Source organism: Pholcus phalangioides, unplaced genomic scaffold (assembly GCF_987345545.1).
Source record: "Pholcus phalangioides strain wild (caught in Gottingen) unplaced genomic scaffold, Ppha-v1.0 ptg000010l_1, whole genome shotgun sequence".
In the NCBI taxonomy this organism is placed as follows: Eukaryota; Metazoa; Arthropoda; class Arachnida; order Araneae; family Pholcidae; genus Pholcus; species Pholcus phalangioides.
This window is the reverse complement of record NW_028301603.1, coordinates 37,364,209-37,378,334: the sequence shown is the minus strand read 5'-3', so window position 1 is coordinate 37,378,334 and position 14,126 is coordinate 37,364,209.

Here is a 14,126-nt window from a genome sequence, read left to right as displayed (position 1 = left end):
TTACGCTGGAGCCATTGGAGATTCCTTTGTTTTCCAGGATGATAATGCCCGACCGCATAGAGCTCGTCTGGTGGAGAACATGCTTGAAGCTGAAACAATACAGCGTATGGAATGGCCAGCGTGCTCTCCTGATCTGAATGCAATCGAGCATGTTTGGGACATGCTTGGACGACGCATTGCTGCGCGACCAAGGCCGCCTGTTACTGTCCGAGACTTGCAGATTGCACTTCTTGAGGAGTGGAACAGTATTCCCCAAAGTCTGATCGATAACCTCATCGCATCCATGGCAAACAGGTGTGCAGCAGTCTTAGCTGTTCGAGGAGACCACACGCCCTATTAAAACTCATGCATCATGTCTAAACAGTACTTTTTTTTATCGTTTACATGTAACCAAATTGTTGCCCTAAATCATCTTTTCATGTTTTTTCCATATTTTCAAAGAATTAAAGCTTAATTCCAAATTTTTTTACGTCTTGTTTCTGTATTGCGCATTGATACGCGTGTACTATCCATTGTATGCCAATACGTGGCTGTCTCGCACGGTTTTCTTCACTTTTTTGTTTGCTCCCCTAATTGTTTTGAGCAGTGTATACTTAAACTGAACAAGACTGCGCTGGAAAATGCCTCGTGAAACGAAACATGCACGATCGCAGGGCATTTTATAAGAAATTTAAACTTGGATACTAGGAAAAAAAGGGCACTCGAAGCGAAGAATAAGCTCCAGTGTGATCGTACAAATGACATAGCAGGCGAAAATTTCAAATTTTAATAAAATTATTAATTAATAAAAATATTAATCAATAAAAATGGTAATTAATAAATTATGTATTAATAAAAGTATTAACTTACAAAATTATAAATCATTAAACTCATCAATTAACTATAAATCTCTCTGTGTGTTGATTGTTGTTGAAAGTTGCTAATTGATTCAGTTTTTTAAATTAATACTCTATTAATGTTATTAAAATTATTAAGTAATCTAATCGAAATTATACTACATTTATTTCATACTGATATCCAAAGAAACAAAAAACTATTTTCATGATTCACCATCGGTAGCAAGTAGAACAGAACAAACTAGGTTCAGTCACTACGGCTATATAAGCTCCATACCACAAGGGGTGTGGTCCAGTGCCGTCTTAAGGCATGGGCTCTCCCTGGCACGGCCCGGGGGCCTCAAGAGGAGTGGCGTTTCACAAAAATGATAACTGGTTAAAATTTTCGAGAAATTTTTCTGGTTAGAGCTTTAGAAAAATAACACATTGTGCTGCCATTGATTCAAGACAAATATAAAAAACATATGCGAGGTAGAAAATTATTGCATGTACAAAATGAAGCAAGGTGAAATTGTATAGCATGTGCAGAACAGGAGTGTATGTATAAATATTTGAAAAAATATGCACATAAAGGTACGCTTGGAGAGGCAAAAAAAATTTCGGAGTCACAGAGGCGGCGTGTGCAAATTTTCGATGCTCTGGTAGCCACGGCAGCGGTAAAAAGTTTAAAAAGCTCTGGAAATGAACATAGCCTCTCCACACATTCAGTGTTCCATGGAACACTCTAGCGTTCCGTCAGAGTTTTTTTTTGAGGGTGGTCCAAACTGCATTAAAAACTTTCAATTTTTCATTTGTAGTATTGCGAGAAACATCCATGCTTGTGTTCGGTTGGTGCAGCGTGTTGTAAAACGTTGGGAACCTCTGGCCTAGAATAGGCAATTTATAACAAAGGTCGACGCATAATAAGATAAAAGTATTCAAATGAGAATTTTTTCGAATAAATTTTTCTAAAATTAAAATAAATGATATGTTCTTCTTCATTACGATCAAACTACAGAAATACATATGTGCGATAATGTATACAAATATGTAGTAAATTTCACTTTATTATATGTTTGTTCCTGTGATGTATAACGTGGTTCCACAGAGGAAGTTAAAAGAAATCCATCACGGAGAGATACTTAATTCCACGTCATACGCACCTAAAATGCGATTCGGATCATGCAAACATCGAAAGGGCCTGGAAACGCTGTGATGGTGCAATACGTGTTCCTCAAGATTGGGTGGTGCTTGTCAGAATGTCAGTAAAGCATTTTGTAGTGTGATCCAAATGAAACACAATGATTTTTTTTCATTTTCGAGTCTTATGAAAGACCTTTTCGTGAAAAGAACGGTGGTCATAGAGAAAAACTACCCAATTATTTGGTACAATATTGTCTGGTTACGTGTCACCAAGAATTTTGGGGAATTCCGATTTAAATGCTCACTAAAGGATGGAGAACTTTTCAGAACTTGTAGTATTAAGAGAAGAGGACGACCGTCTACAAATAATTTGTTTTCCTATTGCTTATGAGGAACCAGTGAAAATTCAAAAGAAGAAGTACGAAGACATTCTTTCTTTGTTGGAATTTGTTGATCCTCTTAAGTCTATAGCCAGCGGTTCTCAACTGGTGCTCCGCGGAGCACCAAGGGCTCCGTGTGCACCTTCCAGGAGGGCTCCGCGGTGACTCGAGGAAAATAAAATGAATCAGTAGATTTGATAGGTAAGTAAATAAGAGAGGCCTACAAGGTTCGGCCATAAAAATTATGTACGAAAAAGGGCTCCTCGAGTCAAACAGGGCTCCGCCGTAGAAATTATATACTGAAAAGGGCTCCGCGAGTCAAAAAAAAAAGGTTGAGAACCGCTGGACTATACCATACATTCCACCAAAAACTTCATTCGTCTGAGGATGCCTCTGCTTACGTTAGTGTCAGCAAAGAAGAATCCACATGATAAAGCAAAACACTTGTTAGTTACGAGGAAAGTGAGAAATTTAAAAAGTTTTGGCATAATAACCCTTTCTTAGAGGGATAAACATAATTTTTAAATTTGAAATGCGTGTGTTGATGACTTGCCTTACTTTGATATTTAATATGTTTATTTGTTAGTTGTTATATAATATTGTGTTATTTAGTAATATAATAAGTTTGTTAATATTGTGACTTAGAACAAAGATTGAAAAAAAAAATTCTTGGTGTTGTCATGTTCTGACCACATCGCAGCGTTTGGTCAGAACACATCTCCATTTCTTGCTAATTACAACTAATTAGAAGTGAGATAAACGCACAGATATGAGCATATGGTTAAACAACATGCTAATGTATGATATTTTTATTTGTATTTGTATGTATACTTGATTTCTGATTTTTAAAATGACAATGAAATTAAAAATGCTTATATCTCAAAACTGTTATTTTGGAGTTATCATGTGTTGACCAAACACCACAGAATTAATTTACGCTATATCTCGAAAGGTGCGCAACGCATTTAGATGCCATTAGTATCGTATGTTAGCTATTTCAAAGACAAATCAGATTATACAAATTAAATTATGTCATTATCTACCATGCGATTCAAGTCGCGTGTTCACGTGAAAACTTGTGGTCGGGTATGACACAGCCTATATCCCAATTTGTTTTTCAATTGATAGATTCAATAATAATGCGGGGGGGGGGGGGGCGCACCAAAATTACTTAAGCGCTTATGGCCTTCAAGCGTCTTAATACGGCCCTGCCCTGTCTTTTGTAAGTCACCATACAGCCTGCGAGGGATGGGCAGCGACGAAAACGTTCAATTTTGTTCGGGTAAATTTCTTTTATTTTTTTTCTGGTAATTTATATCCGCGGTGAAGGTTTTGAGCAATGTATGTTGTGATTTTGTACAAGGCCACCTCTGGGGCGTGCATACCCGGCGTCTGTGGGAACCATTTCTCTTTGATCATAAGTTATACCATCAAAATGCAATACGCATATAAATAAAAATTATGAATAATGTAAGTGAGAGAGCCCCCTTAGCCCGTGCAGTTTCTAATAGAGCAGTGCGAGTAAAATTTTCGTTCAATAATGCAGGTCGGTTATTCCAGCTGAGTCATTGTTGCAAAAATATTTCGGCTTAATTATTGAGATTGGATTTGTCATACTGTAGCACTCCTTTGTTGTGGCAACAGACGAACTCCCTTGGGTATTATTTTACATTATATAAAGACCTTTTTTCCAACGCTTATCTGGAGTTTCGACGATGAAGGCTATTCCGTTGGTTGGCTGACTTCGTTTCCTCTTTCAGTTGAATTTAACTTCGAAGATTTTTCCAATGGTAGGATATCTTCGTTGAGCTGGTTGCGAGAATCGTAGAATTCGCGTGCAGAGATGGTTCGATGGAGGCACCCGAAACATGTGCTTCGGTTGATCCCAGACCCATAGCCTAATTCTACTTCTAAAGAGAGTGAGACGTCACGGCTCTTTTTTTGCGAATCGGGCTTGCGGTTGATCGAGACGTGCATTGGGTGTTTCTAGTTCCGTCACCGTCTCTGAATGTAGTCTACGTTTCACAAAGCTAGAAATACTAGATCCAAGTTTACTTGGTATTCCTTCGTATTTGAACTGAATCTCAACGCCGCAGATGGTCAACCAAAGAGTGGCCGAATCAGAGGCAGCAAACCACAAAAATGACTTTGGGGAAGAGACATTATTTGTGTTCGTCGGAGCTCCACAGATAGATAAGCTGGTGTGGACAGAAATAAAAGTAGTAAACACAGTAAGTAGGAAATGCAACTTCTAACTGGTGTAAAATATGGATAACATACAAATTTTTTGAAAATAATTCGTCAATACCAATTCATTCTCTGAGTTGCCAGATTGATGGATCCAAATGATAAATCGGGAAGGCTCGCAACAAAGGCGCGAAAGCGCGCGTTCCCCAACAGAATTTCTAGGTATCAGTTTGATGCCCTAAGTTATTTAAATGTTAGTTTAATGTCTCGAAACTGATATATATATATACCGTGGGTTTTATTACTGTGTGATTGGAAAAAAATATTCAGCAGCGCAAAATGTTTCCATTTGCAGGAGAATATAATTTAGAACTCTTAGCAAGAGATTCTACTAAAGGACAAGTGCAGTGCATATTTTCGGTGCCCGAGGAGTAGCGTCTTGATCGTTTGCGCTCTGTAAGTAAGGATGTAGCAATGGAGAGGTAACCAGTAGAGGCAACAATGGAAATAGCCAGTGATTAACTTCCCGTATCCATGGGAAAAATTAACTGAAATTGATCCGCGAAGGAATTTTCTTGGCATTTGCGGAAATTTTGAGTTCATCAGATAATTTTTTTAAAAATTATGCATGCAGTTTAATAATTTACCACAAGCGTACTTCACTACATATTTTCACTGATAGCTGCCAGTACATTCTCCAAAGTGTTTGTGAAAAATGTACTCGAAAGAGAAAATTTTTTTGGGGGAATTTTTTCCTCGAGTAAATGTGGATAAGGGGATCAGAAAGTAACAAAAAATCATAATTCATTAATTCAAAAAACATAAACGATCTATTTTGCATAGAAGGACAAATGTTAATAAATAACAAATTTTTTTGTAAGAATGGTCATCTTTATTACCGACAGATAACGATGAAATTGAAAATTTCTTGTCACGGCGTCATCTGTAGATCACAATTGCAACTATTGTGGTGGTGAAATTTTTCGTTATTGAAAAAATGCATGTTTTTCTCTGAGAAAACGTTATGATAGCACCCGCGCATACAATGAACGTTACACAGATATTTCGGTTTTAGACTAATATTTTTCAAGGTTTTTTTTTGTGCAGTATGTTATATCCAAACTATTTTCTTTGGTTAACCAAATTTGTTTCACTTCTTTGGTAAAACTGTAGTCCGTTTCAGGTTAACTTTGCAGTGAAGAGAAAGGTAGCGTGTGTGATTCTTTCGCAGAAAAAAAATATAGTTCCCCATATATCGGAGTTTTACGATGATTCTTTATACAGAATACTTCAATTTTTTCTATGATTTTGAAAAAAAAATACTGAAAAAATATCGTTTTGAACCGATGTTTATTTGTTTAAAATTTTTAAATTAGAAAAAATATTATAGGTTATCATTATTAAAAATCTTTCGCAACGGCAACAACATTCTGGCGCGATATCCTAGAAATTTTCCCCGCCAATATCACTGTCGTGTTTTTTTTTTCGTTACACAATTATATACCGTATATATATATTTTTATATCGTTATTTGGTTGAATTTTCTATAACGCGCGGTACAATTTTTCCTTCAGTTTTACATGCAGTTATAGGCTTACATAAACACGAATATTCAATCAGTTTTATTTTCTCCCGAAAATAGGCCTCAGTGAGTTCAGATATTCATTCATAACTGGAAGTGTTTCTCTTCCACGAATAAAACCGATACCATTGTAAGAAGCTCTTTATCGGTGCAGAAGTTTTGGTTTTAGGTCCTCTTTTTTAATTATTTTTTGCCATGTTTATGGTTTCCAGTAGTGGTTTCCGATCACGGAGACTGTTGACACGAGTCGCGTCTTCCACCCACAGCAGGGGCCACCTGTTTCTCCAGATGCCCCTTGCCTTTTAGTGTCTCTTCAGATAAAATAAGTGAGAGAGGGGGCCCACAGTGGTTTAGGCTTTCGTTTTTATGTACAGTCTCTGATCCCACCAATATGTGATAGGAGGTGGGGGGGGGCGGAGATGACGAAATTTTGCTGATAAGGGGGGGAAGGGGGTTAAAAATTAGCTGAAAAATTGCTGACGTAACACTTGAACGGCCCCTAAAGTTGAGCATGTCTGGCTTAAAATAAATTGAGGATGTTTCATGCTAAAATTTAAATTTCAAAATCATTTAAATAGTTTTTAAAATTTTGAAAACTGTAATATTTTGTGAATTGTTTATATATTATTTTATGGATCCCGAGAAGAGTCACGTGACTATTATAGCATCCTCTTCCTTTCCCTGCTCCGTCTTTGATACTGTTGTATTAAACAACTTATCAAGTCCTCGGATGCGGAGAAATACCAATCCACCAATTAGAGGCCTTAACTCCCAAAAATATAACAGAGAGCCATCGAGCTTATATTACTGCAGGGAACATCCAGCCCCCGTGACGGCATAGACATCAAATGCAATGAAATCACGTGACTCGGTGAAAACAAAGTTCCCGCCTGGCAATTTGCCCATAGAAATGTACAGTTCGGTCTCTAAATATTGGGTTTTAAAGATTAAAAAAAATGGAGAACTCACATCTACTATATATAAAGATAAAAAAAATTAAATTATTTATTTCATTAATACTGGAATAATTTTTCATTAATGCTGAAATTATTTCTTTCATTAATTCTGGAATTATATCTCATTAATTCTGGAATTATATCTCATTAATTCTGGAATTATATCTCATTAATTCTGGAATTATATCTCATTAATTCTGGAATTATCTCTTTCATTCATTTTGGAATTATCACTTTCATTAATGCTGATATTATTTCTTTCATTGATTCTGAAATTATTTCTTTCATTGATTCTGAAATTATTTCTTTCATTAATTCTGAAATTATTTCTTTCATTAATTCTGGAATTACATCTTTCGTCAATTTTGGAGGAATTACCTCTTTCATTAATTTTGGAGGAATTATCTCTTTCCTTAATTCTAGAATTATTTTTCATTTATTATCGAATGATTCCATTAATTCTGGAGTTATCGCTTTCAATTATTTTGGAATTATCACTTCATTAATGCTGAAATTACCTCTTTCATTGATTTTATAATTATCTTTTCAATTAATTCTATAATTTTTTCTTTCATTAGTTTTGGAATTATCTTTCTCCTTAATTCTGGAATTTTCACCTTCATTAATTCTGGAATTCTCACCTTCATTAATTCTGGAATTCTCACCTTCATTAATTCTGGAATTCTCACCTTCATTAATTCTGGAATTCTCACCTTCATTAATTCTGGAATTCTCACCTTCATTAATTCTGGAATTCTCACCTTCATTAATTTTGGAATTATCTTTCATTAATTTTATTATTATCTCTTAATCTGCTGAAATTATCTCTTTCACTGATGCTGAAATTATCTCTTTCATTAATGCTGAAATTATCTCTTTCATTAATTTTGGAATTATCTCTTTCATTAATTTTGGAATTATCTCTTACATTAATTCTAGAATATGTTCTTTCATTAATTCTGGAATTATCTCATCGATGCTGAAATTATTTCTTTCATTTATTGTTTTAAATTCCTGTGGATACCATAAAAATATAACGGGGGACTGTGTGTGTTTTCACGGAGTCACGTGATCTTCCGACGAACGATGTTGGGGCGACACCGTTCGCAGCACTGCCAAGGCGGAGTATTAGGCGACTTGATAAGACCCTATTTATTAAGAGGCTATAGTAATATAAACTCCATGCACGGAGCAGACGACTTCGTTACTCTCTTCCCACAGTATAAACAAATTAAGTAAGAGTCCCCGGATGCGAGAGAAGGCCGACTCACCAATGAGAGGGCTTAAAATTCCCGCGCATATACGAGAGCGAGAGCAGACGATCGAGCAATTTTACTGCGCAGTTGTACTTCAGACGTCATCAGCGAGTGACGTACGTTGTTGCTTCCCGCGCTTCGTGCCGTTGTTTTTCGATTTGTTGTGAATTTTAATGATTGGATTTTTCTTCCAAGGAATATTAATTTCAAGAATTTTCGTTCTTCTCTTTCTCGGGTGAGTTATGAAATGATTTTTATTATCCAGTTAAATATTTAGAATAAAAATTGCCGAGAATATGGCCCTGTTAATTTTCGGGGCCCAAAAATTACTCAGCCTAGGCTATTTACTTACTTTTACTCTGTTATGGTACTGCTAGAATTCTCCGTGAATGGCGATTGTGAAAGTCTAATCGTACGATATTGTTGCTTAAAAAAGCCGGGTTTTCCTAGGAGCAGGTTTTCGCAACGTGTATCGCCCAGCGCGACGCGTCGTCCACTCACCGATAAGAAAAGCAGTAGGACCGTTTCCCTACGCTAGGAAAACGCGTAGCATGATTATGTATCGCGTTTCTGCCAACGCGAAATATGGTCCCTATTCGGTTCGCGCGTCTCAAAAAAAAAAAAAAAACCTGCTCCTAGGCAGGGTTGTTTGGTTTAAACCAACGTGGTTTTAACCAAGTGGTTTTTTTAAAAAAACCACTTTTCAAATCAAATAAAAGTTGCCTAAATATCATTTTTTTTCCTTGAAAAATATCATATTGGTTCATTATTAGCAAAAGGTTTCATTTTTACCACATTTTATATCCTTGGGGTACATTCTGATGGTATATCTTCAAATGCATAAGATTTTATAAGTGGTTTTTTTCAAAAAGTCTCATAAAAGTGGGCAGAATATTGAATATATATATATTCAATCGTTTTTTTTATACTTTCACACACACACTGTTAAGCCCAGTTAATCAAGGTTCTACTGTATAGTAATAACAGATTTATGAAAAATAATCAGCTATATACAAGGTGATTATGATTTAAGTTTTGATTCCAAAACTATACTATAAGTACTGATCAGAATGATTTGAAAATTTGCATGGATACTCCTGAAGCAATGGAAGTTTCTTTCGCAAAAGAAAAAAGTGCAAAATGTGCAAGTAGATGATGCTGTACTTGGCCAGCAGTATAATCTATTTTGTGCAACCACATAATTTCAGCACTTCCACAGCATCAGTGGGTGGATAGAACTTCTATCAAGATGCACATTGCAATACCAGCAAAGCAGGTGCTGAAGACCCATTTTGACAGGATGCACCTTAACCCTTGCAACTTCTGGCTGTGGGGGTACCTCAAAATGCTATAAACAGTGGTCAGACTGCAAACTTTGGTGAATTGTAATCTCCAGCACATTCCCTATATGTTAGAAGTTCCTCAGGAATATTAATGGGATGGGAAAGGGCGCGCGTTTGGTTTAATAAAGCTGAATTGCAAGCACATCCACGTTATGACCATGGCATACTCCGATTCTGTTGTCGAACAAGAATTTTTGTGCTTTCAACCTCATAGCCAGAACACGCGGTGGACAACATATTTAACATTTTTTAAGTAAGTTGTAGTTATTTGTTCAATTACTTCATTTTTTGTGATGTTTCCATGAATTATGAAATCGTGAATGCTATAATTAAGGTATCATTTTGCCATGACTGGCTATCGTTTCCATTCTGTGAGCGAATTTCCCACATGTTGGATGATGTCATTAATTTTACATTTTTAAGTATTTTTTCCCCTTTATCAAATAAAATTGAATTTTTTCAGGAATATTCATGTCAATTTGCAAGTCATTCTGATAATCGTTCTTTTTTTACAGTGTTTTGAAATCAGAACCTTAGTTATAATCACCCTGTATATCGTAAATCATTGCTAATTAATCTGCATTATTTATGCTTCATTAAATACATTATATTCACCTAATTTTTATTACTTTTTGCAAAATAGCTTCCTAATTAAGTTTCCTGAAAGTAACTGGAGAAAAACCTTTATATACTATATGGTTAATAATAACATTAAAAGAATTTTCAAACACACAGTAATCCATTGAGTTAAGCAAAAAATAATTAAATTGCAAAAGTTGGTTTTTGTTAAAATGTAATAAATATTTATTGATTTAATTAGCATGGGAATAGTGTTAATTACATTAATAAACATTTTATTTTAGTTAATTATTGGAAGTGGGAATGATTTTTCAGAAATTTCATTGTTTTTAATGTTGATACTATTTACAACAAAAAAACCGGTTTAAACCAAAAAAACCTGGTTTAAACCAAAAAAACCCGGTTTTTTGGTTTTTTTCAAAAAAACCGGTTTTTTTACCAACCCTGCTCCTAGGAAAACCTGGCTTCCTCCAAGAACGCTGAGTGCCCCCCCCCCCCCCCCCCCCCGATGGGCTCTCCATAGAAGTGGATGACAGGACTTGCCAGGGACGATTCTGGCCAATTTTGCTGTGCCCAATTCACTATAGAATAAAGATAGCGGGAGAACGGGTCCTGTAGTACAGGGGGCTTTTGAATCTTTTCGAGTACCAGTATGCAAAGGGGAGTCTGTACAAGAGATTCGACGGGCCCCGCATTAAACGAGGACCATAATGTATTCAAGACTTGTGCATTTTAAAAACATATTTCATTCTAATATGAGTTTGCGTTCGGGGGCCGTTCAAGTTTTACAACAGATTTTCATCAATTTTTAACCCCCCCCCCCCTCAGCAAAAGTCTGACACCCCCACCTTGTCAGCACTTCCTCCTAACGCATATTGGGTCAGGGACGTACACGGGGGGGGGGGGGGGGGGGGAGATAAAAAAAATAAACAAATTAAATTTCGGAAGAAAATGTCTCTACATGTTATTTTCACCAATTTCTGTTAACTTCAGTGCTGTTTGAGGGCTAAAAGAAATTCATTGCGACCCACCCTCTAAGCCATGTATGGTAAACCCTTGGCCCACGGACCAAATGTGGCCTGCAACCTTGAACCTAATTTTGTAAAAAGAACTAAGCGGCACATTCACAGATCGCTTAAGTGATCCGTGGCACAATTGCATAGCATTTAAGCGGCCCGTGGCAAATTTGCCGATCAAACAAGTAGGTCCGTGGCACGTTCACAGATTACTCGAGTAGGCCCGCGAAACGTTCACAGATCACTCAAGTAAGCCCGCGACACATTTACAGATCACTTGAGTGATCCACGGCACAGTTTTAGAGCACTTGAGCAGTCTGGCACATTTAGAGATCCCTTATGCGGCAAGTTTTGGAGCACTTAAGCGGCCCGCAGTGCAGTTTTACATCACTCAAGTTACTCGCGAGACATTTCCAGATTATTTAAGTGATCCGCGGCACAGATCATTTGAGTGACGCGCGGCACAGTTCTAGAGCACTTGAGTGACCCGCTACTCATTGCGGCCCGGACACCTATCCAGCTTACTTGAAGGATCTGCGGGACATTTAGATGTCACTAAAGTGGTTCTGTAGACTAGAGGATTTATCAATAGGAAGAATGTCAGTTCAGGTGCCGAAAAACTAGGGAAAGGTTCTCGTTTTTGGTACAACCGGTAAGATGCCATTGAGAATATCTCGTATTCTTAATTAAAAAGGGTGGTTGATGACGCAAACTCTCCTCTCCCCCCCCGTCATCAAGTCAGGAAACCCGAACCCCCCCCCCCCCCATCGATGCTGAAGTAATTACTTGAATGTCCCCTTAGCTCTGAAATTATATTTCCATTACAATTTATGAAAATTCTTATTTCTCTTTCCTATGAAATAATTTTATTTTTCATTAAATGCCAATTTTTCGTTTATTCTGAGATGAAAAATATTAAATTCATTTCTTTCATTTAATATCAGTATGGGTTTGTTCCGAAATTTCTTTCATTAGATATCAATTTCTGTATTAAGTTTGAAATAATTTTTTCCATTACATATGAATTGTTATCTCTTCTGAAATTACTATTCATTTAATGTGAACGTGTGCTTCTCAACTAACTTCTTTCATTAAATATCGATTTGCGTTAATTCTGAAATGTCTTTCATTAAATATCAATATGCGTCACTTCTAGAATGAATTCTGAATTTTTTTTTCCTGAAAATATCAATCTGTACGATTCTGTTATCATTACTTTCATGGAATATGAACTAATATCAATTCTGAAATAATTTCTGTAATTTAATATTAGAGATGGGATGAATATTCGGTCCTTTTGCCGAATATTCAGTTCGGCCGAATAATGCTTGACTCATTCATCCGAATATCTATGTAACTCTAAGCACAACAAACTAATTGTAAATAATTATATTAAATGGAACTTTTTGCGTAAATTAAAAATTTACCGATTATATTCTATTGCTTTGTGTGTATCTCTTTCTGTGTAAGAGGATGCACCTAGACAAGAAACGTATTGAGCTACTGAAGGCGGACAAAGAACATCTAGAGTGGAAAAATAAATCATAAATTTTATTATGCATTAACCATATGCTGCGTACTGTGTGTGTCTGTTGGCAACACATCTACTTTTAAATATGTTTCTGCTCCCGTTGTACAAATACAACGCCACAACAGGCAAAATGCCCAACGAGGTGGCTGATAAAAAGATGCCCATAAAAATATGGATGTCATATATTTCAAAAATACAGCAACCCAATTAAAAGTGCAATTAACAAAAATTATAAACAATACATACACATGATAAAATATTATACAACGCCCATAAAGAATACTTATGGTTGTCTTATTCTAAGAATGGATAGCTTCTCGATTTACCCCAACATGTTTATCGTATTTCTTTTTAAACGTGTCAATTGTGTTAGACTTTACTACTTCTGGGGGTAAGCAATTCCATTCATTAACAACCCTATTAGAGAAAAATTCCCTGCGACACCATAACCTTGCATTGTCCCTCACCAATCGATACTGGTGTCCCCTTGTAAAAGCAGTCGATTGGCGGTGTACTAAAAGTTCATGGTGCATCCTATCCATCCCATTGAAAATTTTGAACACTTCGATCATATCTCCTCGACACCTGCGTTCATCCAATGTAAACATATTCAAAAAATGAAGTCTCTCTTCATAACTCAAGCCCTGTGTGCCAACAAGGACACGCGTAGCTCTTCTCTGCACCCCTTCAACCAAGTCTATGTCCCTCTGTAGGTATGGTCTCCAAAACCTTACAGCATACTCCAGTCCAGGACGAACTAATCCTCGAAAAAGCGGAAGAATGACTTTAGGAGAACGCGAAGAGACTTTTTTTGAAAATGAGACCAAGCATTCTATTCGACTTTTTGACCACCGCTGAACAATGTTCAGAAAACCTAAGTCGCTCGTCAATGAGAATTCCCAAATCGGTGACCCTAGTTGCATCCGGGATAGTGACACCATTCAACTCGTAAGAAAACCGTGGGTTGTTCGAACCAATGGCAACTTCATTGTTGAGGCATTCATTATTGCCATTTTTCATTTCCGTTCGAAAGCCATTCAGAGAACGCAGTAAAAACTTAATTAATAAAAAAGAAATGTAAATTTTGTGTAACCTGTCAAAGAAGAATCGTGCACTGTAGGATCGAAACGATTTATTTACATTTTGTTTTTTTTTACGTTGTTTAGTTTGCAACCCGATTTTTTTCCTTTCCATAGTTTGAATTACGAAGAAGGTAGTCACATATTTGGAAAGTAATAATACTGCAATAAATTTATTTTATATGCGATTTTATGCCCTCTTTAACACCCTGTATAAGCAGTACAATTCGTAATAGATCTTTAAAAATATTTTTACTCT